Genomic DNA, 25912 nt, shown 5'->3' on the forward strand with positions numbered 1-25912 from the left:
TTCCAATATTCACTGAACTTGCATTTCCACTCTTTATATTTTTATTTTTCCCCCACTAAAAATTTTTTTGTTTGTTTTTCCATTACAGTTGTCCCACTTTTTAACCCCTCTTGCTCCCCTGCACCCTGCCCCCCCTTCTCCCACATTCGGTCCCCATCCAGTTGTCCATGTCCATGGGTCATTTATACATGTTCTTTGACTAGACACTTCCTCTTCTTACCCCCTTCTCTCCCTCCCATCTTCCCCTTTGTTACTGTTAGTCTACTCCTTGTTTACATACCTCTGGTTCAATTTTGCTCATTTCTTTGTGTTGTTCATTAGTTTCCTTTAACAGGTGACAGCATAAGGTATTTTTCTTTTGTTGCTTGGCTTATTTTGCTAAGCATAATTCTCTCTAGTTCCAACCATGTTGTTGCAAATGGTAGAAGTTCCTTCTTTCTGTCAGTACTTATTCATTGTCATTTTCCCCTTTTGTACTCGTGTTCCTCTCTGTCTCTCTCTGTTTCTTCATCTTCTTAAAGCAGACTCTTTAGCATTTCTTATAATGCTGGTTTGGTGGAGATGTATTCTTTTAGCCTTCTTTTGTCTTGGAAACTCCTTATTTCACCTTCCATTTTGAATGAAAGTCTTGCTGGGTAGAGTATCCTTGGTTATAGGCCTTTGTTTTTCATTGCTTGGAATATTTTTTGCCCTTCCCTTCTGGCTTTTAGTGTTTCTGCTGAGAAATCTGATGATAGCCTTATTGGAGTTCCCATGTAGGTTATTAATTGTTTCTCTCTTGCTGCCTTTAGCATTCTCTCTTTGTCTTTGAATGTTGCCATTTTAATTATGATGTGTCTTGAAGTGGGCCTGCTGGGGTTCATCTTCTTTGTTTTTTTTTTTTTTTTTTTTTTTTTTCAGATTTAATGTGTTTTATTGATTAAAATATTACATTTGTGCCAATTTCCCTTCCCTCTGCTCCCCTCCACCCGGTGGCCCCCCTCCCTCCAGTTGTCCCCCCCTTTTAGATTATGTCCATTAGTTGTGCATACAGTTCCTCCCAACCTCTCTCCGTCTATTCCATTCCCTCCTACCTTGATCCCCAATTCCTATATCATCTCCCTCCCTCTCCCCACTCCCCCTCCCTGTTGACCTCCCCCCAATATGCTTCCCGTACCCACAGTTCCTTTTCCACTCTCGTTGCCTATTTAGTTTGCCTTTGTTTCATCTCCCTAGCTTCTGTTTTTTAAACCAGTCCCTTTAACTTCTCATATAACAGTGGTTTGGATCTAATGAACTCTTTCAGTTTTATTTTGTCCTGGAAACACTTTCTCTGTCCTTCTATTCTGAATGACAATTTTGCTGGATAGAGTATTCGTGGCTGTAGGTTTTGGATTTTCATTACTTTGAATATTTCTTGCCAGTCCTTTCTTGCCTGGAGGGTCTCCCTTGAGAAGTCAGCTGATAGTCTAATTGGGACCCCTTTGTACATAATTCTTTTCTTCTCTCTTGCTGCTTTTAAGATTCTCTCTTTATCTTTAATTTTTGACAGTTTGATTATAATGTGTCTTGGAGTGGTTCTCCCTGGGTCCAGTCTCTTGGGAACTCTCCTTGCTTCCTGGACCTGCAAGTCTATTCCCTTCCCCAAGTCTGGGAAGTTCTCCTTTATTATATTTTCACTCAATTTTTCAAGTTCTAGTTCATCTTCCTCATTCTCTGGCAAACCAATGATTCTTATGTTGGGCCTTTTATAGCTGTCCCAGAGGTTTCTGATCCTCTCATTGTTGCTTCCCATTTCCTCTCTCTGCATTGGTTGACTGCTTGTTCCTTCTCCATATTCCAGTTTGTTGAAATGAACTCTGGATTTTTTCTCACCTTCTATCTCGTATGCGGTTTTGTTCCTTTCGTTATGGAATTTTTTCGCTTCTTTCTTATCTTTTTCCTGCTCTTTTGTGAATTCTGTAAGCCACCTGATAACAATGGCCCAGAACTGAGCCTCTGACAGGTTTCTTATCTGTTCATCTGTCAGGTTCTCTATCTGCTGTCTGGTGAGTTGTGTCACCGGTATTTCTATAGTTGTCTGCCTCATTTTGACAGATGCGTTTTGTTTTCTTGGGCCAGCTGTCGGGGGCAGTGCCTGTGTACTCGTAATGACCCAGCGGCCGGCGGGCGCCGTTTGGCGTCACAAATCAGCGACCGGCGTCTGCCTGTCCGCGACCTATTTCGCAGCCCTGTGGCGCTTTCTTTGGGGGCGGGGGTCCAAGATGGATTCACACAGTTATTCAGCTAGGAGACCGGGATCCGTCCTCCCGTCCCCCTGGGCCTCACTGTTCAAGGCGATGCGGCGGCCGCTCTCCCCAGCGCCGGGGTCGCGCACCGCCAGGGGCTTGCGCAGCCGGGATTCCTCGCTGCCCGCCGCTCCGGGTGCGACCGCAAACAGCACTGCCCTCTTCAACTCTTACCTGCCCAAATGGCACCGCTGGTTTATAACTTCATATGTTGGGCTTCCGTGTAGCTTTATTTTCTGGAATTTCTAGTTATCCTTTGTTTTGAAGTAGTTGTATTCCTCTCTAGTTGTAGAGGGAGACCTAGCGTGTCCGTCTAAGCCTCCATCTTGGCCGGAAGTCGGGGTTCATCTTCTTTGGAACCCTCTGTGCTTCTGGGACTTGCGTGACTCTTTCTCTCCTCACGTTAGGGAAGTTTTCTGTCATTAGTTTTTCAAAGAGGTTTTCTATTCCTTGCTCTTCTTCTTCTCCTTCTGGAATTCCTATGATACGAATATTATTACATTTCATGTTGTCCTGCAGCTGTCTTAGAGCCTCTTCAGTCTTGGTTAATCTTTTTTCATTTTGTTGTACTATCTGGGAGTTTTTCTCTACATTGTCTTCCAGCTCGCTGATCCGATCTTCTGCTTCCTCTAGCCTGCTTTTAATTCCTTCTACTGTGTTCTTCTATTCAGGGTCTGTATTATTCATTTCCTCCTGGCTCTTATTGATAGCTTCTATGTCCTTTTTCATGCTGGTGTAATTCTCAGTAAGTTCCTTGTAGTTTTTCTGGAGTTTTTTGTAGTTTCTGCTGAGCTCATTGAGCTTCTCCATAATCCATGCTTTCAATTCCATATCTGATAGTTTGTTCCCCTCTATTTCATTTAGCACTCTTTCTGGGGATTCTACGTTTTCTGTCGATGGGGGGTTGTTTCTCTGTCTCCCCATTTTTGTGACTCCTATTGTTTGTTGGTGCTTCTTAGAATGATCTGCACTTCTAGATCTGCCCCTGGTAGCGTCAGATCCTGTACCAATCTGGGCCTAGGCAGCCCGTTGGAGACATCCAGGGATCTACTGCCTTTGTCTGACTCCTTTAGTTGTTAATCTATTCAATCTGTGATTAGCCATCAGGTTTAATGACCTTGGGTGTGGCAGGTTAACTCCTGTAGGCAGGACTTTTGCTTCTCCTCGGGCCGATGACACTTGGAGGGCAATGGTCTGCCTGCAGTACTGGGAATGAGTCACACTGGGACCCAGTTGGCTGCTTCCCCAGTTCTCCCCTCAAAGCCACCATACCAAACTATCCCAAGCGACTCCAGTCCTCTCTGCCTTCCCTCTGCTTCAGCCCAGGGTAAGTGGGGGCAAAATACTTTTGTATGTGATCCACTTAAGAGCTATTTTTCTCTAGCTGTTTCTCTCCGGCTAGCAAGAAACCCTGTGGCTCTTTGCTTTTCTCAGCTGGATATTATTTTACTTTCCACTCTGTTGCTGTAGGCTGGGGAGCCCAGCTGGGGGTTTAGACCCTGTCCTTCTCAGGGGGAACCCCTGGCTGCTGAGCTGTTTCTCAGTCCCTTCAGCTGCCAGCCGTGTGAGCCCAGCCAGCCCTTCCGCGTCTCCGCACTCCCTACCAGTAACGTTGTGATGTAGCGGCCTTTGCTGTCTCCCCGTGGTTATAAGACTTCTCTCCAGCTTATGTTCAGCTGGTTATTCCAGATGATTTCTCCAAAATTAAGTTGTAAATCCAGACTAGTTCTGGGAGGAGGTTAGTGTAGCTTCCACTTACTCCTCCACCATCTTGTTTCTCTTAATATAATTGTTTTTTTTTCTATCAGATGGCTTCATAACATGATACAAGTGCTTTCAGAAGCTGCTTTAAAGATGGTGTGTATATAACATCATACATTTGATTAAAGAATGGGAAAACCGTTATAAAACAAAAAATAATCAGCTTAATTTTTGAGTAATTTATGAGTCTATAGACCTTAAGTAATTTGAGATTAGACATAAACAATATGTGGTAATATTTAATTTAGGATAATTAGATTTAGTAATTATAATATGGCCAAAAGGAGCCCATTCAACAATAGTTTTTCAAATGTATGTGATGTTATCATTGGACATCACAGTGATGAGCAAAATCTGGTTCTTTTAAAGAATCTAAAACTAGAAATTATGAAAAATTACATATACAAAAAAATTAAAACAAGAGTTCCATCTATGGCTTAGCCTCTGCTTATTGCTGCACTTTGGACTACCCTTGGCCACTGGTATGAGTCAATAGAGCTTATTTTGTATTACTTGACTTGAGGTGTTAGGGGCAAAAGGGCAGGAAGAAGCAGATGAAGTCCTTCACCTTGTATTAGGTGGCAATGGAGAAGGATAGGGTTGGGCAGAGCATCTGAGGTCCTGTATCAAAGACTGGTCCCCAAGACTGGCCCCTGGACTTAAAAAAATTCAATAAATGCCTATTTTATTTTATTAAGTCTATTACATTCAAATAACATCATATGCTTCCTACTAAATCCTCTCAATTCAAGGAAGTTTTTCTAGTTTTTGTTTTCCTACAGTTATTCTCAAATTAGTTAAGGAAAATGAAATTATTTGCCTGACACATAAACATACTAGATTCAAAAGATAAACAGAACACTTATAACCCAAGTATGGGATAATTTTAAGGAAAATTCTCAGTTCAATATTATTGAAACAGAATCAGAAATATGTTTCTTGTGAAAATAACTTTGTTGCTTACTATTAAGAGATAATCATTTCAGCTGTATGGCGATGAACTGTAAGCAGGAACAGAAGCTGTATTTTATGATAATTCTATGGGACATGTATTTGCAAGCCACATACTTTCATAGCTAGGTGGAAAAAATGTGACATAGAGAAATAGGGACATTTTTCTGTTTCTGTTTGGGCCACAGAGTATTGCCTTGGCATGTGAATGATTTACACCTTTGGGGGAATCAACAATAGATACCAGAAGAGAATATGGTCAATATCATATGATAGCAGATATAAAATTTGTGAGTTCCAGTGAGAACCTCGTGAAACTCCTCCAATAGAACTAGGGGAGAATCTGAAGGTATTCTAACAGTCTGTTAGTTAGGGGTGGGTGATTTGATTATTATTGCTACCAGTATGGTCCCTTTTATATGCACAGTTGGAAAAACCTTGTAAGACCTGCTTTACATACCTAAAAAATGAAAAGTAAGTTTCATGAGAGCAGGGGCCCAGCTGGTCTTATTTATAATGACATACCAACAAGATACAGGAATGTTCTGGGAAATGTCAAGTATTTCTATTTAGGTGGTGTGCTGAGTACATGAAAAATTATAGTGGGGATAATATTAGAATACCCAGATGGAGACAGAGTATGGAGAATGGTAAATGCCATTGTATAGAGTTAAGCTTTTTTCCATATCAATCAATAGCTGTTGAGAGCGTTGGACTAGAAGGTGATGGAGGAGGGATGGGTTCTTTGGCCTACCATTTCTTATAGCATATATCTTGTTTTAGCTTAACTGAAATGTATATAAATACACAGAAGAAATTGAGTATTTCACTCATAAAAAATATACTACATTGAAAGAGATTAGTTCTTTTTTTCAAGTCATAGTTACCATCCCTGAAAAGAACTAATGTCAATGATCTTTGTCTTAGTGAACAGAAGAGAGATTCAGAAAGAAAGTCAACTTTTTGTTCTGAAGTCCAAAAAGCCTTGGATGTCTACATCTTTCTCGGTATAGTCCTTCAAGCTTGGGATTTGTTAAATGATAGGATGTCTTAGCCAAGAAGAATGGGCTGGTTGGCTATTTCAGTATGACTGTAGTCAACTGATATCTGCATAGAACAATTACAAAACAGCCTCATTAGGTAGAGATATATGTACAGAAACTGTTCCTATACAGCTTCTAGACTCAAAATGAGTTATCTTAAAATTTTTCAAAAAGTAAATAGTAAATACAACCATTATGAAATTTCCTACTTTTCATCAGTTGACTTTGTTGACAAATTATATCTATGTTAAACATTCTTGCAGATGAAGCAAAAATAGATTTTTCTCTCTGCCAGTTTATTTTGTTTTCTGTGTTTTTTTTAATACCTGGATGTGCATGAATGAAATTACATTTATATAAAGTGCATTAGTTTCTGTCATAAAAATCAACAGAAATGTGAAAATTAGGACAAATTGATCACTATACTATAACAGTTATGGCAGTGCTGTGGGAAGAAAATGAGTTTTGGAGCTGTGCCATACAATTTTGAATACTTACAAGCTCTAGGTCTCTGGTAAAGTCATTTAATTTATCTGGGCTTCAGAATATTACCTATAAAATAGAGATTAAATTATTTATCTACCAATGTTTTAAAAATAATTTATTTATTTGTTTATTTGTTTATTTATTTTTAGAGAGAGAGGAAAGGAGAAAGAGTGAGAGAGAAACATCACTGTGTGGTTGCCTCTCACTCATACCCCCAACTGGGGACCTGACGTGCAACCTAGTCATGTGCCCTGACTGGGAATTGAACCAGCGACACTTGGCTCACAGGCCAATGCTCAATCCACTGAGCCACAGCAGTATCTACCAAATTTTTATGATGAAATGTGGAAAAACACTTTGCATATTGCTTTGCTAATAGAAAATCTAGACAAGTTTAGTTGTTATTTTAGTCCCTTTCTATTCTACATCAGAGAGCCATTTTGAAATATATTTTTTAAATGAATGTTATTGGAATTTCTTTTTTCTCACTAACATTCATGCATTGTGCTATTTATTTTTTGCTAAACACCAAATAAATCTGAGGCAGCTTACACTATTAAAAACAGAAATCAATTATTAAAGATTATCAAATTAACATACAGAATAAATCTCACCACAAATGTAAAAGTGATTTGAATGAATAACTAACACTATTCAATGTAGTTTTCAAAGTCATACACAACATACAAAAAAATCCTTTGCTCCAATTAAACAAGATCATCTAATAATTCCTATATAGCTTATTTACTTTTCTTCTACTGAAGTACTTTTCCTCTACTCCAAATCTTCAATTAAAAGCCAAGCAAAAATGCTAATCTCCTTCATACAGACCTTTGTACACTCCTCAAACTAGCTTTTTACTTTGCCTCTTTGCTCTCCTCTTAATTCAGTATTTAGGAACCATCAAGAAGCATTACTGCTATCTCTTCTCCCCCTGACAAGTATTCTGGACAGGAATTTCAACTAAGGCATGGATTGGGGCATTACTTTTTCTCCTCTGCAGTCCCCAGATATACATTTCTTTTTTGTTGTTGTTGTTATTTATTAATTAAATTATACAATATGAAAATATAATACTGTTATATCTGAGCTTCCGGACAACCAAGGGGGAAAAAAGAATGAAGTTATTTAGTTGTCCACTTACTGAAGCATGAAAAAGTCATTTGGAAATGTATATTTCATGCTGATTTCTAGAATTAATTTATTTTATAGGTCTTATATAAAGTTTTTTACATGATAATTAGACAATAATTGAAAACATAGTTCTCCATAATATTTAAAAATCTTTGTTAAAACTGGTCATCCACAAACAAAAATAAAAATGAAAGTACATGTAGATCTTACATCCTTTATGAAATTAACTTAAAATAAATTAGAGACCTAAATGGAAAATGTAAAACTATAAGACTTCTCAAATATAAAATAGAAGAATATCTAGATGATGTTGGGTTTGGTGATAACTTTTTAGATACAACACTAAATACATGATTCATAGAAGAAATAATTGGTAAGCTGGGTTTTATTAAAATTAAAACTCTACTATGTAAAACATAATGTCAAGAAAATTAGAAGCCACGTACATGGAAAAAAATATTTACAAAACACACAAATTTGATTTAAAAAACAGTTATCCAAATATATATAAATAACTTTTAATATTCAACTATAGGAAAACAAACGATCTGATTATAAAATGGGCCCAATACATGAACAGACACCTCACCAAAAAACATATACAGATGGCAAATAATCATGTGGAAAGATACTCTATATCCTATGTCATCTGGGAAGTACAAATTAAGCCAATGAGATATCACTACATACCAGTGAGAAAGACTCATATCCACACTTGATCTTGCCCAAAAGACTGAGAGGTGATGAAAAAAACTCTAGAACACTGCCAGCACCAAATGCTGGAGAGGATGTGGAGCAACAGGAACTCTCATTCATTGCTGGTGGCAATACAAAGATGGTACTTTGGAAGACAGTGTATTTAGTATATATACTCTTACCATATGATCCAACAATAGCACTTCTTAGTATTTAATCAAAGTACTTGAAAATTTATGTTCACACAAAAACCTGCACACAGATATTTATAGCAGCTTTACTCATAATTGCCAAAAGTTAGAAGAAGCCACAATGTCCTCCAGTAGCTGAAAGGATAAATATAATGTGATACATCTGGACAATGGTATATTATTCAGCACTGAAATAAAATGATCTATTGAGCCATGACAGGACACGGAGAAACCTTCAATGCTTATGACTATGTGCAAGAAGCCATTCTGAAAAGGTTGCATAGTGTGTGATTTCAACTAAATAACATTCTGGAAAAGGCAAAACTATGGACACAGACCATGAAAACATTAGTGGTTGCCATGGGTTGGGGCTGGGGTGAGGAGAAATAAATAGACAGAACAGAAAGAAATTTTAGGGCAGTGGAAATATTCTCTATGATACCATAGTAATGGATTTATGCCATTGTACATTTTTCCAAACCTGTAGAATGTACAGCATTAATGTAAACTCTGGAATTTGCATGATTCTGCTGTATCCATGTTGTTTTATCAACTGTAGGGTCATCATTTGTACAACAACAAACATATCCCTCTGGTAGAAGGGGGCTGTGCATGTGTTGGGGCAGGGAGTATATGGAGTATCTCTGCACCTTCCTCTCAATTTTATTATGAACCTAAGACAGCTTTTAAAAAGTACATACACACACAATATGTTTTGGGAATGTTACCAACAACAAAGAATCTTTGTAAAGATGAATTCCTCTTTTATTACACATATTCCAATTTTAACTTCAGGAAGATGAATGACATTATTCAGCAATGTTGTGTCCTGATTATATTTCTTAACATAGGTCAGAGCTTGGAGAATATGTAAGCATAACTGGTTAGCTTGTCTCTTTAAATTATCCCCCATTCAAGTCAATTTTGACAAGCCCTGATTATTTGCAGTCAATTGGTGGTGTAATTCTGACAGGTGCCCAAAGCACAGATATCCGTGCTACTGATTAAAGAGCACTACAGGCATCTTGCATACCAGATGTGCAGATGGCAGAGTTTATACAATCTTCTGGAATGTATTGAGCTCATTTTGCATTCTTACTCAGATAAAAAGCCATATAATTTCCAGAAAGCATAATGGTAGGATGTAGAAGGGTATCTGTGTGTGGGCAGGTTGGGGGACTTGGGGAGGAAGCAGGAAAAGGGGAGTATATTGGGATCTTCAAGACTGCTCAAATATTTGTTTAAAACACTCATTAGGTACCTGAGAGTTCCATGCTTCAAAATATGAAAGAGAAAATCATGCATGGAAATACTAATTTTATTATATTATTTGAAAGAATACAAATTAGTAATTTATTGCTTTGACCAGAAAAGTATCACAGACTGACCCTGAAGTAATAAAATAGCTACTTAAAAAAAAAAAACACATTTATTAGTGATAGGTTAAGTTGTTTAATTGGTTTTGATACTTTAGCAAGAATAAGGACTTGTAATCCATGAACTTTCTTTTCTTTTGTCCTTCTTCACTAAATTATTAGATCAGATGCTCTGAAGTTAGTGGAACTCCTGAACATACTATTTTCCTTTGCTCTTTCCTTGCTTTCTTCTTTCCTTAGGACCTACCACACTGGGCAAGATGCATGGAAGGCAATCCATTATGAACAAAACCAGTTTATCGTTTACCTCTTATATAGTACTAATCTGTTTGCATTATTATTAAAGTTCCATCCTAGCTCAGCAAAGGAAAGCACAGGAGATGTGGATATTCTTTTTATGGCAACAAAATGAATAGGCATGATTGTGCCCTCCCTATCTTAATTTCTTCCCTTTTCACCAGTTACTCCTACACACTACAAAGTACAGCAGGCCTCATTAGTGCTTCTTGTTACTCTTGCTTTGAAGCCCTCTCTCCTCCTATGACCCTGTCTCCTAGGCTAGCCCTCAAACTGTGGAGGGAATCAGCAGCCTTAAAATGCAAACTCCTCTGGGAAGGTTATTTTATTTATTGCTGTATTTAAACTGAACAAACAGAAACAACCAGAGATACAGGAAACAATCTGGTAGTTACCAGGGGTGGGTGGAGTTGGGGATAAGCAAGCAAAATTAGTAAAGGGGATTAAGATGTACAAGCTTCCAGTTATAAAATAAATAAATCATTGGGATGTACAGCATAAAAAATATAGTCAAGAATATTGCAACAATTTTGTATAATGCCATGTGGTACTAGACATTGTGGAGATTATATTGTAATGTATATGAATATCAAAACACTATGATGCACTCCTAAAACTAACATGCTATTGTATGCCAATTAGATGTCATAAATAGATTTTTAAAAAAACTTAAGTTTCCTAACTAATAGATTAAAACAAAACACAGAGGCAGAATTCTGATTATACATCTCAACAATTCACCAGCCCTCATCCTCCCCACAAAACACTCCAGTTGCACAGCAAAGGCAGTCTCTTCCAGACCCGAAATATGTATAATATCATTGTTCTTGATTCTCATTCTTAAACCCCAAAGCCTTCCTATAAATGTGTCATATATGCCATTACCAAAAACATTCCTGAACTTACTTTCTGCTACCTTCAATGCAAGGCCACATATATTTAACATTTGCAGAGTCAAGTTATGTATATTTTCCCAGCTTAAGCCATCTTAAAGTTTTATATAATAACTAAACCCTCACACAGTCCTCAAAAGTAGAAGCTAGTGCCTCTCAATCAAGGACTTTAATACCTAATGAGGTGGAAATGTTTGTGGATGCTTGAATTCATAACAACACGGTTATTTTCAGATAGAAACTTGGTTTGTTTGAATAAATACTTTTAAAAGTTTTTGAGAAAAAATATTTGTTACCAGTAATTATGAACTAATTCAAAACAATTTCCCATTGAAGAATAATACTATTTAGTGCCTCAAGGGGGTAAGGATGAGAATTAGGGTACCAGATCCAAGAGAGTAGGTACAACACCAGTAAAGTATATACATTCCATAAAGGTGAACTAGGAAGTCATCTAGCCCTGGCAGAGATGAAAACCTAGGTTTGAAATACTTCAAATTCTGAAATCAGATTAATGAAATTGTAGATTTCTAGGGTCAGACATATGGCACAGAGAAAGGTTATCATCTTTGGAAAAAGAAAACATTCTTTGTTTCTATTTTTTTTTCTAAGTTAAATGGGAAGCCACTGGAAGGGTTTGACTTAGTTTTTAAATTTTACTTATATTCTTTTATAAAATTATTATGTTATTACATTTCTCTCCATTTTCCCCTTTGCCCCCACCTACTCAGCACCCCCCACTCCCTCAGGCAATCCTCACACCATTGTTCATGTCTGTGGGTTATGCATTAAAGTTCACTGGCTACTCTATTTTCTATACTGTACTTTACATCCTCATGGCTTTTCTGTAACTACCTATTTGTACTTCTTAATCCACTCACCTCTTCATCTATTCCCCTACAACCTCCTCCTATCTGGAAATCATTAAAATGATCCCCGTGTCTATGATTTTGTCTCTGATCTTGTTTGTTTGCTTAGTCTTTTTTAAAAATTCAATTGTTGATAGATGTATTTATTGCCATTTTATTGTTCCTAGTTTTGATCTTTTTCTTTTGCATTTTATATAATAATGGTTTGGTGATGATGAACTCCTTCCATTTTTTTTTTTTTTTTTGTCTTGGAAGCTCTTTATATGCCCTTCTATTTTAAATGATATCTTTTCTGGGTAGAGCAATCTTGATTGTAGATTGCTACTTTTCATGACCTTGAATATTTCTTGCCAATTCCTTCTAGCCTACAAAATTTCTTTTTGAGAAATTTGCTGACAATCTTATGGAACTCCCTTGTAGGTAACTAATTGCTTTTCACTTGCTGCTTTTAAGAGTCTCTCTTTATCTTTAACCTTTGGCATTTTAATTATGATGTCCCTTGGAGTGGGCCTCTTTGGGTCCATCTTGTTTGGGACTCCCTGTGCTTCCTGGACTTGCATGTCTATTTCCTTCGCCAAACTAGGGAAGTTTTCTTTCATTATATTTTCAAATAAATTTCCAATTTGTTGCTCTTTCTCTTCTCTTTCTGGCATCCATATGATGTGAATATTGGAATGCTTAAAGTTGTCCCAGAGGCTCCTTACACCATCATCATTTTTTGGGATTCCTTTCCTGTCTTGTTATTCAGATTGGTTTTTTTTTGCTTCCTTATGTTCCAAATAATTGATTTGTTTCTTGGCTCCATGCACTCTACTATTGTTTCCCTGTAAATTGTTCTTTATTTCAATCAGTGTATCATTTATTTCTTACAGGATATTTTTTATGCTGTTGAGGTTCTCACTAAGTTCCTTGAGCATACTTATTTATAACTAGTGTTTTGAACCCTGCATCTGATATATTACTTATCTTCATTTTACTTAGTTCATTTTCTGGAGTCTTGATCTGTTCTTTCATTTGGGCCATGTTTATTTGTCTCATTTTGGCAGCCTCCCTGTGTTTGTTTCTATTTATTAGGTAAAACTGCTATGACTCCCTGTCTTGGCTGCAAGGCCTAATGTAGTAGGTTTCTGGTAGGGTCCAATGGCACTGCCTTCCCTATCATCCAAGCTGGGTACTCAGGGTACACCCTTCATGTCAACTGAATACACTTGCTTCTTGTAGTTGAGCCTTTATTGCTGTTGGCTGGTAAATGGGAAGGATTTACTGAGCCAGTCAGCTTATTGACTGGCTGTGACCACTGACCACAAACCTCAGCCCTCCATGGAGGATCAGCTGTGCAGGGGCAGAGTGGTGGTGCTCCAATATGGTCTGTAGCTGTCCACTGGTTGTGCAGGCTCTGGAGTTTCCTGGGTGGTGCAGACCAAGTTCAGCCAATGCCTCTGTTCTTCCAGGGGCCACCCTGCATGAGCTATAAAGCAATCTGAGATGGATGCTATTTGTGCTCTGCTTGGAAGTTTCCAAGAGAAGCCAAGCTGTAAACATAGGCTGGCTACTGCTAGTTCTATGTCTAGAGCCACTTAGCAAGAGGTGCAGGGGGCTGGGGGCTCCCTGAGGCTAGACGTTGCTTGCTTGAGGGCATTTAGGAAATTGTGAAGCATGAGCCAAAACCAGACATTCATATGGTGACAGCACTGTTAACTGCTTGTGTGGATTCATAAGTTGAATGGGACAGATACTCAGGGGATCTCCAGGGTGGGGCAATGTTAGCCAGGTTGATGGGATCTCAGATACGGCACCTGCCTGCTGGCTCTTTGGCTTTGGAGGGGGAGGGTTCAGAAAAGGGACAATGTCCTCTGCCCACTTTTCTGTCTGGGAGAAAGCAGTCCCCCAGTTCTCACCTTGAAGCTAGACAATTCATTTTCTCCCTTTATGTACTGGTGCCTTTCAAGCTGTTACCCTGGTGCTGAAGCTCAGAAGGATTGTGTCTGTGTAAGTCTGTGTGTGGGTTCTTTAAGAGGATCTGCTTAGGACTTCAGAAATTTCTTCCACTGACTCAGTCCCCGCTGTTTTTTGCAGATAGAAATTATGGGGGCTTATCTTCCTGGCACTGAAACCCTGGGCTTGGGGACCTAGTGTGAAGCTAGGACTCCTTGCTTGCAAGATATCTCTCCCAAATTTTTATCCCTCACACATAGATGAGGACTCAGCCTATTCTACATATCCACTCCTCCTACCAGTCTGGATGTGGTTTCTTTAACTACATAGTCATTTGACTTCCATTCAGCTTGACTTCTAACAGTTCTGTGTGATGTTTGTTCTATAGTTTAGCTGTAATTTTGATGTAGTTGTATGAGTAGGCAAGCCATTTTTACCTATGTCTCCAGTTTGACTGGAAGTCTTTCCTGTACTTCTCTAATTATTTTTTATACATCATATCCAGGCCTTAGAGCAAACTGAACAAGCACAAAGGGATTGGAGAGCAGGGGCAGGATGAGAAGAGGGGCTTAAGGCTTCTGCAGTTGTGGGATGCAGATTGTAAATATCCATTGCTGTGTTAAAGGAGATAAATAAGACTAGTGGAATTTTAAGAAGAGAATTGAAAGCTAAAGAAAGATGTTTAAGAATAAAATTATAGACACTTTTATATGTAATAATTAAAATGAGGAATTCTAGAGATGTGTAAGCAGTTGACTAGACCTACCTGAAAAGAAAATTACAAGCTGGCAGAAAAGCTAAAAGAAAATATACATAATGAATCTCAGTAAGAAAACTATGACAACTATAGATTCTAGAAGGAAAAAGGAAAACTAACTGATTTATGATACATGCAGCCACCTGATTTATGACAAAAATGATAAGCAGTGAAGTAAAATTTGATCTTTGAAATAAATGGTACTAACCCCCCACTATACATATAAAATTCAATTCCAGATAGAGAGCAAAAGTAAATAGCTATGGTTAAATAATAATATTTTTTAAAAGAAAAAATAAAAAATATTTTATAACCTTGAGGTAGTCATAAACTTTAAAAATAATAAATAACAATATAAAGAAAAAATGATAATGGGCTACATTAAAGTTAAAATTTTATTACTTAAAAGAAATCCTTTAAAAAGGAAAAAGGAAATCCATAGAATAGAAAAAGATATTTTCATAATATTTGATTAACAAAGGACTCATATTATAAATATATAAGAAACTTTTATAAATTAATTTAAAATGTAATCAAATCAAATAAAAATTGATCAAGATATTAAATAGAACCCAATAGAATAGGAAATTGTTATAAGGCTGACTAGACACTTCGCAATAAAGTAAAGTGAATGAATAATAAGCAAATGAAAAATTGCTTAATATATACTGTATTGTTTGATTTACATAAACCTGAAGAACTGGCAAAATTAATTTTTGTGTTAGAAGTCATAATAGTTCCTGTAATGGGGATCAATGGGGGTTTCAGAGGAGCTGGTTAATGTTCTACTTCATGATCTCCTTGCATGTTATATGAGTGTGGAAGGTTTACAAATATCCATAATGCTGTGACCTTTGAATTTTTTCCTTTTCTGTAGTTATGATGTAATTCAATATTTATTCAATAAAAAGTACTATTTAAAGCGTAAAAATATCAAATACCTAAATATAACTAGAAAAAAAGTACAAATCCTCTTTAATGAAATCTGCAAAATAGTATTAATAGACATTAAAAAGCACATAAATAAATGGGGAGACATAATATGTTCATGGTTTGGATAATTTCATATTGTAAAGATACCTGTTTTTCTCAAACTGATATCAAAATTCAATGTAACTCTGGGCAAAATCCCAAGAAATATTTTTGTGAAACATGAAAGACATATTAAAAAATTTAGTAACAAAGAAAAATTGCCAATGCACTCTTAAATAATAAGAAGAATGATAAAGAACTTGCTTTAATCATTATTATGACTATTAAAAGGCAAAATGAGGCATATTAAAATTGTTAAGAGTTTATTTAATCAAAAATCTATTCAAATTGAGCATCATCTGATCTAGGAAACAGAAAGGGGCTCTGAGGAGCTGTACAAAGGCTTTTAAAGGCAGAAGGGAGCCGAAACAGGCAGAAAAGCAGGTTGGTCGTTGCAAGGTCACTTTCCTTTAGGGAGTGGCATTTGTTCATCAGGCAGGAGACCTCACCACAGCTGGTCTGGGGATCCCTGATTGACTGGTTTAAAGTCCCATTTCTTGGGGAGCCAAAACTGTTATTAAGTGAAGTCTTAGTTCGGTGACATGGAATTTAGCACAAGCAACTTCATTTTGGGTCTGTTGTCTTGTGTTTAACAATTCTCCGCTTTTGATAAGATTTTCATACCAACTGAGATATGTTATAAAATATCTAAGGAATAAAGAGAAGAGACTGATGGTTGCCAAGGGGAGGTGGGGTTGGAGAACTTGCTGAAAAAGGTGAAAGGGTTAAGAAGTACAGATTGGCAGTTACAAAATAGTCACAGGGATGTAAAATGCAGCATAGAGTATATAGTCACTAATATTGTAATAACTATGTATGGTACCAGGTGAGTACTAGGTTGATCAGGGCGATTACATTGTAAGTATATGATTGTATAACCCCTATGCTGTACACCTGAAACTGATACAAAATAATATTAAGTGTAAACTGTAATTGAAAAAGAGCATTTAAATTTTAAAAATTAAGCATAAGTGCTATTATACTTTCAGCTATTGCTCTAGATTTCTTGCAGTTTTTGCTAAATCTCTACAGTATTCATAGGTCACTAGGTGCAGGTTCACGTTCATGTTCCTTAAGTTGGTCACTCTCTTTGTTTTTCTTTTCCGAAGTAGTATTCTTAGGGAGATCATTTGCTTGGTGGTTAGCAGCAGCAATCATGCATTTAAGGCTTTTGAGAGAGTACAGTTTACCAACTATTATGAATATTATAAGCAGAATAATGTCTTAGCCACAGTCCCCAAGACCTAATCATATTTTGGTGTCAAAACCTGCCAGCTGCCAACTTTCAACCCAACAGTTGTCAAGCCCATTTCTCAGGACATAAAACAAGACAAACAAGAAGGCAAAAACTGTCCCTGCAACAGAAAGGAGCGACAACTAATGCAAAAACAGATGTACAGTGCACAGTTCAAAGATTCAATTCTTAAAAATGTTTTTTCTTGACAACCTGAATTTGGAAGGGAAAGGACAACATGAAATGTTACCTTCCTTTCTGGATGGCACTGCACATAGAAATCCGTTAAGAATTTTTACCCTCCCTGGCCAGGTGGCTCCGTTGGTTGGAGTGTCTACCCACAAACCAAAAGGCTGCGGGTTTGATCCCAGGTTGGGAGCACACAAGAGACAACCAACAGATGCTTTACTCTCATATTAACACCCCCCCTTCTCTCTCATTTCTGTCTCCAAAATCAATAAAAATATCCCTGGGTGAGGATTTTAAAAAAGAAGAAGAAAATAATTCTTACCCTTTGCTATCTCATGCCAGTCTTCCCAGGATCTAGTTTGCAGACTCTGGAGAAAGTGGGATGTCCCAGAGGGTCTCATCCTGCTAATGGTAAACTGTAGACGAGTAAAAATAATTTTCTCTGAAACCATTTATAGTGAATGCTTGGCTGAGACCCCTTGTTTTCTAGCACCTTGCAAATGAGTAAGCTTATCCAGGTTAAAAATTATCAGCTGTGGCCACTGTAATTCAAGGTTATCTTTAGTAAGGTTAACTGGCTCATTCTGCCTTAAAACAAAATTTTATTCACCTGAAGCCTCACACTAGGCCCAGTTCACTTTTAGTCATAACCAGTCTGACCCTGGATCCTGTACAGTTTTTAAGGCAAATCCAGTCTGACTCTAGCAGTTTCTGGACATGATCTAGGAAAATGAAAGGCTCAAATAAAATCTAGAATCTCCTAATGAAAAGCTATAGAGCTAGGATCCCAGAGAGACTTATCCACCACTTCCCAAGGCAACAAGAGAGCAACCGGCTTGAAGGGCTGATCAGGCACCCACTGTAGTTGCTGCTTGCTCCTATTGACTGGGGACGTGGAGGTGAGTGGGGCAGCTCCTTTGGTTCTCTCTTCGACACTAAGAACAATTAAAGGATAATCCAAGGGATATTAATTTTTTAACAGTTTATTTGAACAAAAATCTATTCTAATAGTAAAGTACTCAACTTAGCAGATAGAAAGGAGCTCCCAGGGACTGTAAAAAATGAAAGGCCTTAACATGCAGAAGGGAGGGAGCCAGAACAAAGAAGGTGTACCAGACAAAAAGCAGATGGGTTATTGCAACGTTGCTTTTCTTTTGTGAATGGCGAAAGTCTATCAGGTGGATGACCTAACCTGTGTTAATTCTGCTGGCTCCTGATTGACAGGTTTAAAAATTCCATTTCTGTAAAAGCCAAAACTATATATAATTAAGTCTTGGTTTGGTGATGTGGGGCTTAATATAAGCAACTCCATTGTGGGCCTGTTGTCTTCTTTGGAAAAAGATTCATAAAGCTTTATTAATGCAGTGTGATAGTTTTACAAAAAAAAATCTGCAATGACCAAATGGGAATAAAAAAGTTAAAAAAACAACAAAGAATTCAAAAACAGAACTATGCCTACATGCACAGTTGATTTATTACAGAGCTTAACATTGTATTTCTCTTTTCAATAAAGGTTGCTGGAGCATTTAGATATCTGTATTTTTAAACAACTTAGCACATAGCATTTACAAAAAAATATTTTAAGTGTATTTAGATTAATAAATGTAAAAGAAATAAGACATCACTTTGAAGGCCTGGAGGGAAAATTTCTTAAATATGATACCGTGATGTTGTGATTTATAATAAGAAATATATATTTAGCCTGGACTGGATTCCTTGCACATAGCTCCCCAAACCATTGTGATTTTCCAAGTGATTAGAGCAATAATGGCATCTTCTGCTGGATTTAGTATCTGTCCTTAGTTCCTGAAATGGCTTCAGAGATCTCAAGGTGAAGGAAGCACCATTTGTTATTCATAACAAGTCCCTTTCAACCACACTTGATTTTATCTTTTTGAGGTGACTTTTGGAAACTCTCTAAGGATGGGAGCTGGTTGACAGAGGGACCAAATATGATTAGATGGTGGAACTTTCAGCCCCATTCTTCTACCCCCCACCTCCAGAGAGGAGAGACAGGCTGGACATTGAATTCAGTCATCAATCAATGGTAAGTGGCTTACTTAACCATGACTATGTAATCAAACCTCCATAAAAAAATCTAAATGGATGGGTTTCTGTGAGCCTCTGGGTTGGTGACAGGTGCAAGTGCTGAGAGAGGGCCTACTCAAAGAGGGCATGTAAGCTCCATGCCCTTTCCCATATAACTTGCCCTATGCACCTCTCCCATCTGGCTGTTTCTGAGTTACATTCTTCTATAAAAACAAAACCAAACCAGTATAAGTAAAGTATTTTCCTGAGTTCTATGAGCCACTCTAGGAAATTAATCAAACCCAATGAGGGGTTGTGGAAACCTCTGATCTGTAACTGGTAGATCAGAAGTACAGGTAACAACCTGTACTTACAATTAACATCTGAAGTGGGAACAGAAGCTGCCTTGTAAATGGATTCTTAACACTATCTCCAAGGAGATAACATCAGAAATGAGTTAAATTCTAGGATACTCAGCTGATATTGTAGAATTATCTGGTGTGGGACCCAACCCACAAACACACATCTGGTAACTAGAGAACAGAAGTGTTCAGAGTACTGTGTGTAAACGAAAACAATGGTGTGCTTTTCCTCTACAGATACAAAAAGAATAATAAAAAATATTTTCAATTGTTCAGCTGATTTCTCAACAGAAACTTTGCAGACCAGAAGAGAATGGCAGGAAGTATTCAAAGTGATGAAAAGCAAGAACCTACAACCAATATTGCTCTACCCAGCAAAGCTATCATTTAAAATTAAAGGACATATAAAAAGCTTCCCAGATAAGAAAAAGCTAAAGAAATTTATCACCACCAAAACCAGTATTATATGAAATGTTAAAGTGTCTTCCTAAATAAGGAAGATGGAAGAGGAAGAAGAAGGAAGAAGGAGGAGGGGGGGGGGAAGAGAAAAAAGAAGAAATAAAAATATGAATAATGAAATGACAATAAATACATATACATCAACAACTTATTCTAACATAAACAAGGAGAATAGATACAGACAACATTTTGATGGTTGCCAGATGGGAGAGAGGTTGGAGGGATAGGTGAAAATGGTGAGGGACTAAGAAGTACAAATTGTAGTTACAGAACAGTCACAGGGATGTAAAATACAGCATAGGAAATGTAGTCAATAATTTTGCAATAACTGTGTATGGCATCAGATGGGTACAATATTTATTGAGATTATCACTTAGTAAGTTATACAATGTCTAATCGCTGGGTTGTATGCCTGAAACTAATATAATATTTTATGTCAGCTGTAATTAAAAAATAAAATAAATTAAAAAAAATCAAATAGCTTCAGGTCTTTTTTTTAAATAAGGGCTTCAGCTTAGTAAAGATATTATTTAGAAAGCAAAAATGTAAACCCAAGAGCTAGAGAGAAGATACTGCTATATATATATGTATATGTATATGTACACACCAAAATCTACCAGAAAGACTAAAGTTAAAGTCTTACAATTCCAGAGGCTGACAAAAGTAGAACCACTTAGCAGGAGTATAAATTCGAGATATTTGGTCTTCTGTGTTGCCTCTTGCAGAAGGCAAATATGATACTATCTCCAAATATTAGATTTTTAGTTTAATGGCTAAAGCCACATTTTTTTTCAATAGTTTTCCATCAGCCATCTTTTTTAGTGGAGAAATTATTAACAAAACATATTTTTTATAATCATTATTGTGATTTAATCTAAATTCTGTGCAAGTCTTAAATTGCATCTCTAGGTTTATTTGATTATTTTTGTTCATTTGCTTCTTTCTAGAACCTATCAGACTTCACAAAACTAGAGACAGAGTAAATAGTTTCCAGACTGCTCCATAATCGTTATAGTTTGCAATTTGTTGTTATTTACTTAGGTGAAATGTATATCCCCAAAGTACAGTTTGTGTAGGGATACACACAAATTCAGTTGTCAGTAATAATTTCAGTAGTCAGTAACACTCAATTATCAGAATATTGAAAGTCCATTTTCCTTAAAGATGGGTACAGTTAAAAATATTGATTATTTAATAATCAATTACATTATTTTTTATTAGAAATATATTTATAATAATCAAGGTTTGGAAACACCCTAAGTGCCCATCAGTAGATAAGTGGATTAAAAAACTGGGGTACATCTACACAATGCAGTACTATGAAGAAAGAAAGAAGGAACTCCTACCTTTTGTGACAGCATGGATAGAGCTGGAGAATATTATGCTAAGTGAAATAAGCCAGTTGGTAAAAGACAAATACCATATTATCTCAGTTACAAGAGGAATCTAATGAACAAAATAAACTAATGGACAGAATAGAACCAGAGACACAGAATAGCTGTAAGAGGGAAAGGGGAGGTAGAAACTGTTTGAAAGAAGATGAAGGGATTAGGAACCATTGACATGAACTGAATTATAGAAGTGGTGGCCAGGCTGAGTGGAGGGGGGTAAAGTAGGAAAAAGTTGGACAACTGTAATAGTATAAACAATAAAATAAAGAAGGAAGTATAAATGTTTCTCTTAACTTATCCTACAAACAGATACTTAGTAGTTATTGCATATTACTAGTTTAGCTCAATAAATACTTATTAACTGGCTATTTTCATGGTTTTAAAGATAACAATGGTGGCAGTTTCATCCTTCCTTCCCAGGAAGCCATGTGAGAGTATAAGGAAAATAAGAAGTAGAAATACAAATGGAAACTCTAAAAACACAAGGGAGAGATCTGATTTATTCATTATACAAAATAATATAAAATCTTATTAAAATGGTTATTAAGTGCTTTATATGTTCCCAGTGCTGTCACAGTGTTGGTACATACAACAGTAAACAAACCATGAAAAATATATGAAGTATGAAAAATGCTAAATTTAGTAACTAACATAAAGCAGAAGTCTTCCAAGAGATAATGTTTATGGCTGTAGATTTTAGAAAAAGCTGGTCCATTTACCAAATTAAGTGAACTAAATGTAGACTAAGGGGGAAATCTGAGAACTCATTGATTGGACCCAGCTCAGCCTGACAACTCTGAGTGAGGAGCAAGGAAGTATCAAGCCGATGTAGAATCATGCACTGACAAACCCTATCTGCAGGAACCAGCCTTTCAGACAGGAGGATGGAGGAGATGAGCGACGCACGGAAAGCATCTTTGCAGTGCCCTTCTTAGTTTGATCGGAGTAGCAAAAGCGAAATCATTTATACATACAATCCTGAATTAGATGGAGAATTATTCATAGCCATGGGCATGATGCTGGCTCTCCTATTACATAACTACCTGAAAGTGGTTGGTTTTGGACGGAGGTACCTGTTTAAGAAATGAGATAGCCATTAGAGAACAATTCAGAATCTCTCAGAAATGGGGTGCCATGGTGGTCAAAGCTGTTTCTAGTTTTCTAAAGCAGAAGTGATGATGTTTCTACCAGTGTCAAGTACTTTCCCACTTCAAGTATTAATAATATCAAGGCTGAGAGATGTCAGCAGGGCTATCTCATGGGCAAGGTTCAGCACACAATTTTTTAAAGCTATTCCTAGCAGTGTAGCTCCCATACTTACTCCTCTGTCCTCCCTGAGTTCTTTGAGCTATTTATTGGGCTTAGTATGTTCTGTTTCTATTAATTAAATGGAAATAGGCATTGGTTAAAGTTTTGGATATAAGTTTGGGTAAGTTAAGTAACTCTTGATGAATATATTCTTGCAGTTGTGGAGTAAATGTTACTGGAAGAAAATACACACACACACAATGATGCTTGGTCACACTGGAAATTCATTACTTCAGTTGCCCCTAATAGTGATTGCAATTCTGATTTTTACTGGATAAATTGTAATTTATTTAAATATTTCCCTATCATCAGGTTGTTTCCAATGTTTTACCTATAGAAAGAGTGCTGTTATAGATTATCCATGTAGCTAAATATTTGTCATAGCCATAATTATTTATTTTTATTAACCTATTTTCTAGAAGTTGAGTTCTGATTCCAATTATGAAATAGTGATTTATATAAGACTACCTGTCTTCTGTTACAATTATTACAGCTGAGAAAGATATTAAAGCACAAGTGTTTGAAGGCATTGGAATACAACCAAAGTAGTTAGGGACAGAAGGGACTAAAGCCATTATAAGAATAGAAGAACATAAGGTGAGTTCCATATTTATCTGGATTTTTTTCCTGAGAATACATTAGAAATATTCTGCTATATGAGGTAATAGGACTTAGGGGACAAGAGTTTGAGACTTACAGAGAAGGTACAAATTGAGTGGTGATATCCCAAAGAGAGAAGGCTTCAGATGAGTCCCAAATCTCCTACTGATTCTCTTTAAGACACCAATTGACTCCTAATTATGAATATAAGAAAACCAATGGAAAGCAATAGTTAGGAGGAAAAAAATGGACATTTTAGATCTGTTTACTGTTAAGGAAAGAGATTCAATTTCAAGTTCCATCATATCAGAAGGATTTTTTAAATATCTAGCTCAGTTCCCATAAGGGCCAAAACAGAATAATGACAAAATGGAAATACAAGTTAAAAAACAAAAAACACAAACACTAACAAATAAAAACTAAATGTCAACTCACAAAATGATGAAGTTAATCTGACATTCTATCTGTTTTTCAAAAAAATAAGTAATCAATATCCTTTGGAAGATGATTATATTATCCATAGACTACATTTTTTAATTTATTTTTATTTATTTATTTTTTCAAAAAGTGCAACATTTAGATTTAATACCATGCACACAATGTATTTCATTTGCTATACACTTTTCTACCTTTGAGATGTAATACCGTAATTCATACATGGAAATATTAGACAACCAAATCTTCACAGAAAGGATGAAAATACAAGATCAGGTCTTAGATTGAACAGAATGACAATTCAGTCATCACACTCTTGAGTCATTGGGTTCTCTGTTGTAAGGAATAGAGATTTAAAAAAAAAAAAAACAAAACAGTGCCTGTTCTCAAGAAACTTCCTGTCTCCCAGGAAAACAGAGCCTGTCACTAGCAGTGGCTATTGACAAAAGGTGTGTGGACTTTGAAGCCCTTACAAGATGTCTGAAAAGAATTTAGATGAAATGCCTTACTTTATTACAAATCAGGAAGAGGGTCTGTTAAGGTTAATCCTAGAAGAGATATCCTTGTCGCTTTCTTTTTTCTTTTTTTATTTTTATTTTTTATTTTTTTTATTTTTGGTTTTTCAATTACAGTTGTCCCCTTTTCTCCCAATTTCTCTCCCCCAAGACTACATTTTTTTAAATTACCATTTTCAGTATCAAATTAAAAGTTAAAGAAATGTCAAAATACAGGGCCAACTGAACAAAACCAAGAGAAACACAGACAATTGAAATAGACTCATGTGTGAATCAAATATTGGAGATATTGGAGATTTCTAAATAACATAGTTGGTACATGAAGCCATTCTTGTTATATTATATATTCCTAATGGTTTGCACAACATCCATGTAACCTGGCAGCCAAGGAGAGAGGACTGGAATATGCATGTGTTTACAATGACCACTTCCCTATACTAGTCAGTGGGAGCAGTAGATGCCATTGAATGAGCATGTGTACAATGACTGAGCAAGTAGAGAGATGAATCAGCATCACATTTTGCATGAAGCTTGAACACTCCTCCATAGAAACTATTTCAATGATTTATAAGGCCACAGCTACAGGCAACTGGTGATTGGCAGCTTCATCACAAAAATGCGCTTGCACATGCATCATGTCTAGTGCAGAGTTTTTACCCATGTGACCCAGCCTGTGTACAGCCAAAATTTGGTGTCCTGTGACGTCTGACTTTTCCCAAAACTAAAATCACCTCTGAAAGGAAAATGATTTCAGACCTTTGATGAGATTCAGGAAAATAAGATGGGGCAGCTGATGGCAATTGGGAGAACTGTGTGAGGCCCCAAGGTGCCTACTTTGAAGTGGACTGAGATGTCATTGTCCTGTGTACAATGTTTCTTGTATCTTGTATCTCTTTCAATAAATGTCTCTATTTTTCATATTACATGGCTGGATACCTTCTGGGCAGACCTGTTATATACTTCAAAAAATAAAAGAAAATTGAAAATTTTAGTAGACATCTACAGCGCACACACACTTACACCCGGTCAAATGGAAATTCTACAGGTAAAGAATATAATCATTAAGGACAAATAATTTACTAAAGTGGTTCATTAGCAGATTAGAAATAGCAAAAGGAAAAACTTAGAAATTAGGTTATAGAGCAGTAGATAGTATCCAGAGCAATGTGCGGGGAGAAAATGCACACAGAAAATGCAGAGCCATGGAAGATAGAGGAGAAATGTTTAACATGTTTAAGCAGAGAACCAAACATTGAAGAAACAGTGGCTGAGAATTTCCTAGGTATGAATATATGTCAAGCCACAGATTCAAGAGGACCTACAAACCCTACATACTATATAAATAGGAAGAAAACTACACTTATAGACATTATAGTGAAACTTCTGAAACTAAAGATAGAGTAAAATCTTAAAAGGTAACCAGAAGGAGAAAAGAAAAAGTTCAAAAAGTGCAATTATAGGGACAGTTTATGACTTTTTAAAGATTTATACAGAAGTTCTGCATTCTTTTCGTATACTATTGAAAATACTGTCACAAATCTTGTTGTGACTTTAACATTCTAAGTAATAAAATTGTTGTATTTCCTTAATATTTCATCTGTGCAGTTTCTGAATGATGAATGAAGCTGTTGGAAGTTTTAGAGAGATTAAGCTTTTCTGAAACTTTTCAAGGGCTTCAGTTTTTTTTTTGGATTTCTTGAAGT

At 36.5% G+C, this 25912-nt stretch overlaps 1 long non-coding RNA gene across 1 annotated transcript; it reads left to right on the forward strand.

The window, feature by feature from the left end:
• Nucleotides 1–3465: 3465 nt before the first annotated feature.
• On the forward strand, nucleotides 3466–20397 carry LOC150012608 (uncharacterized). Its single transcript, XR_016510763.1, has 3 exons — nucleotides 3466–3594; nucleotides 19011–19158; nucleotides 19778–20397. It is a non-coding gene; the product is annotated as an uncharacterized LOC150012608 (long non-coding RNA).
• Nucleotides 20398–25912: the final 5515 nt, after the last annotated feature.

This window comes from Furipterus horrens, unplaced genomic scaffold, assembly GCF_987537825.1.
Source record: "Furipterus horrens unplaced genomic scaffold, mFurHor1.1.pri manual_scaffold_4, whole genome shotgun sequence".
NCBI classification, from domain to species: domain Eukaryota; kingdom Metazoa; phylum Chordata; class Mammalia; order Chiroptera; family Furipteridae; genus Furipterus; species Furipterus horrens.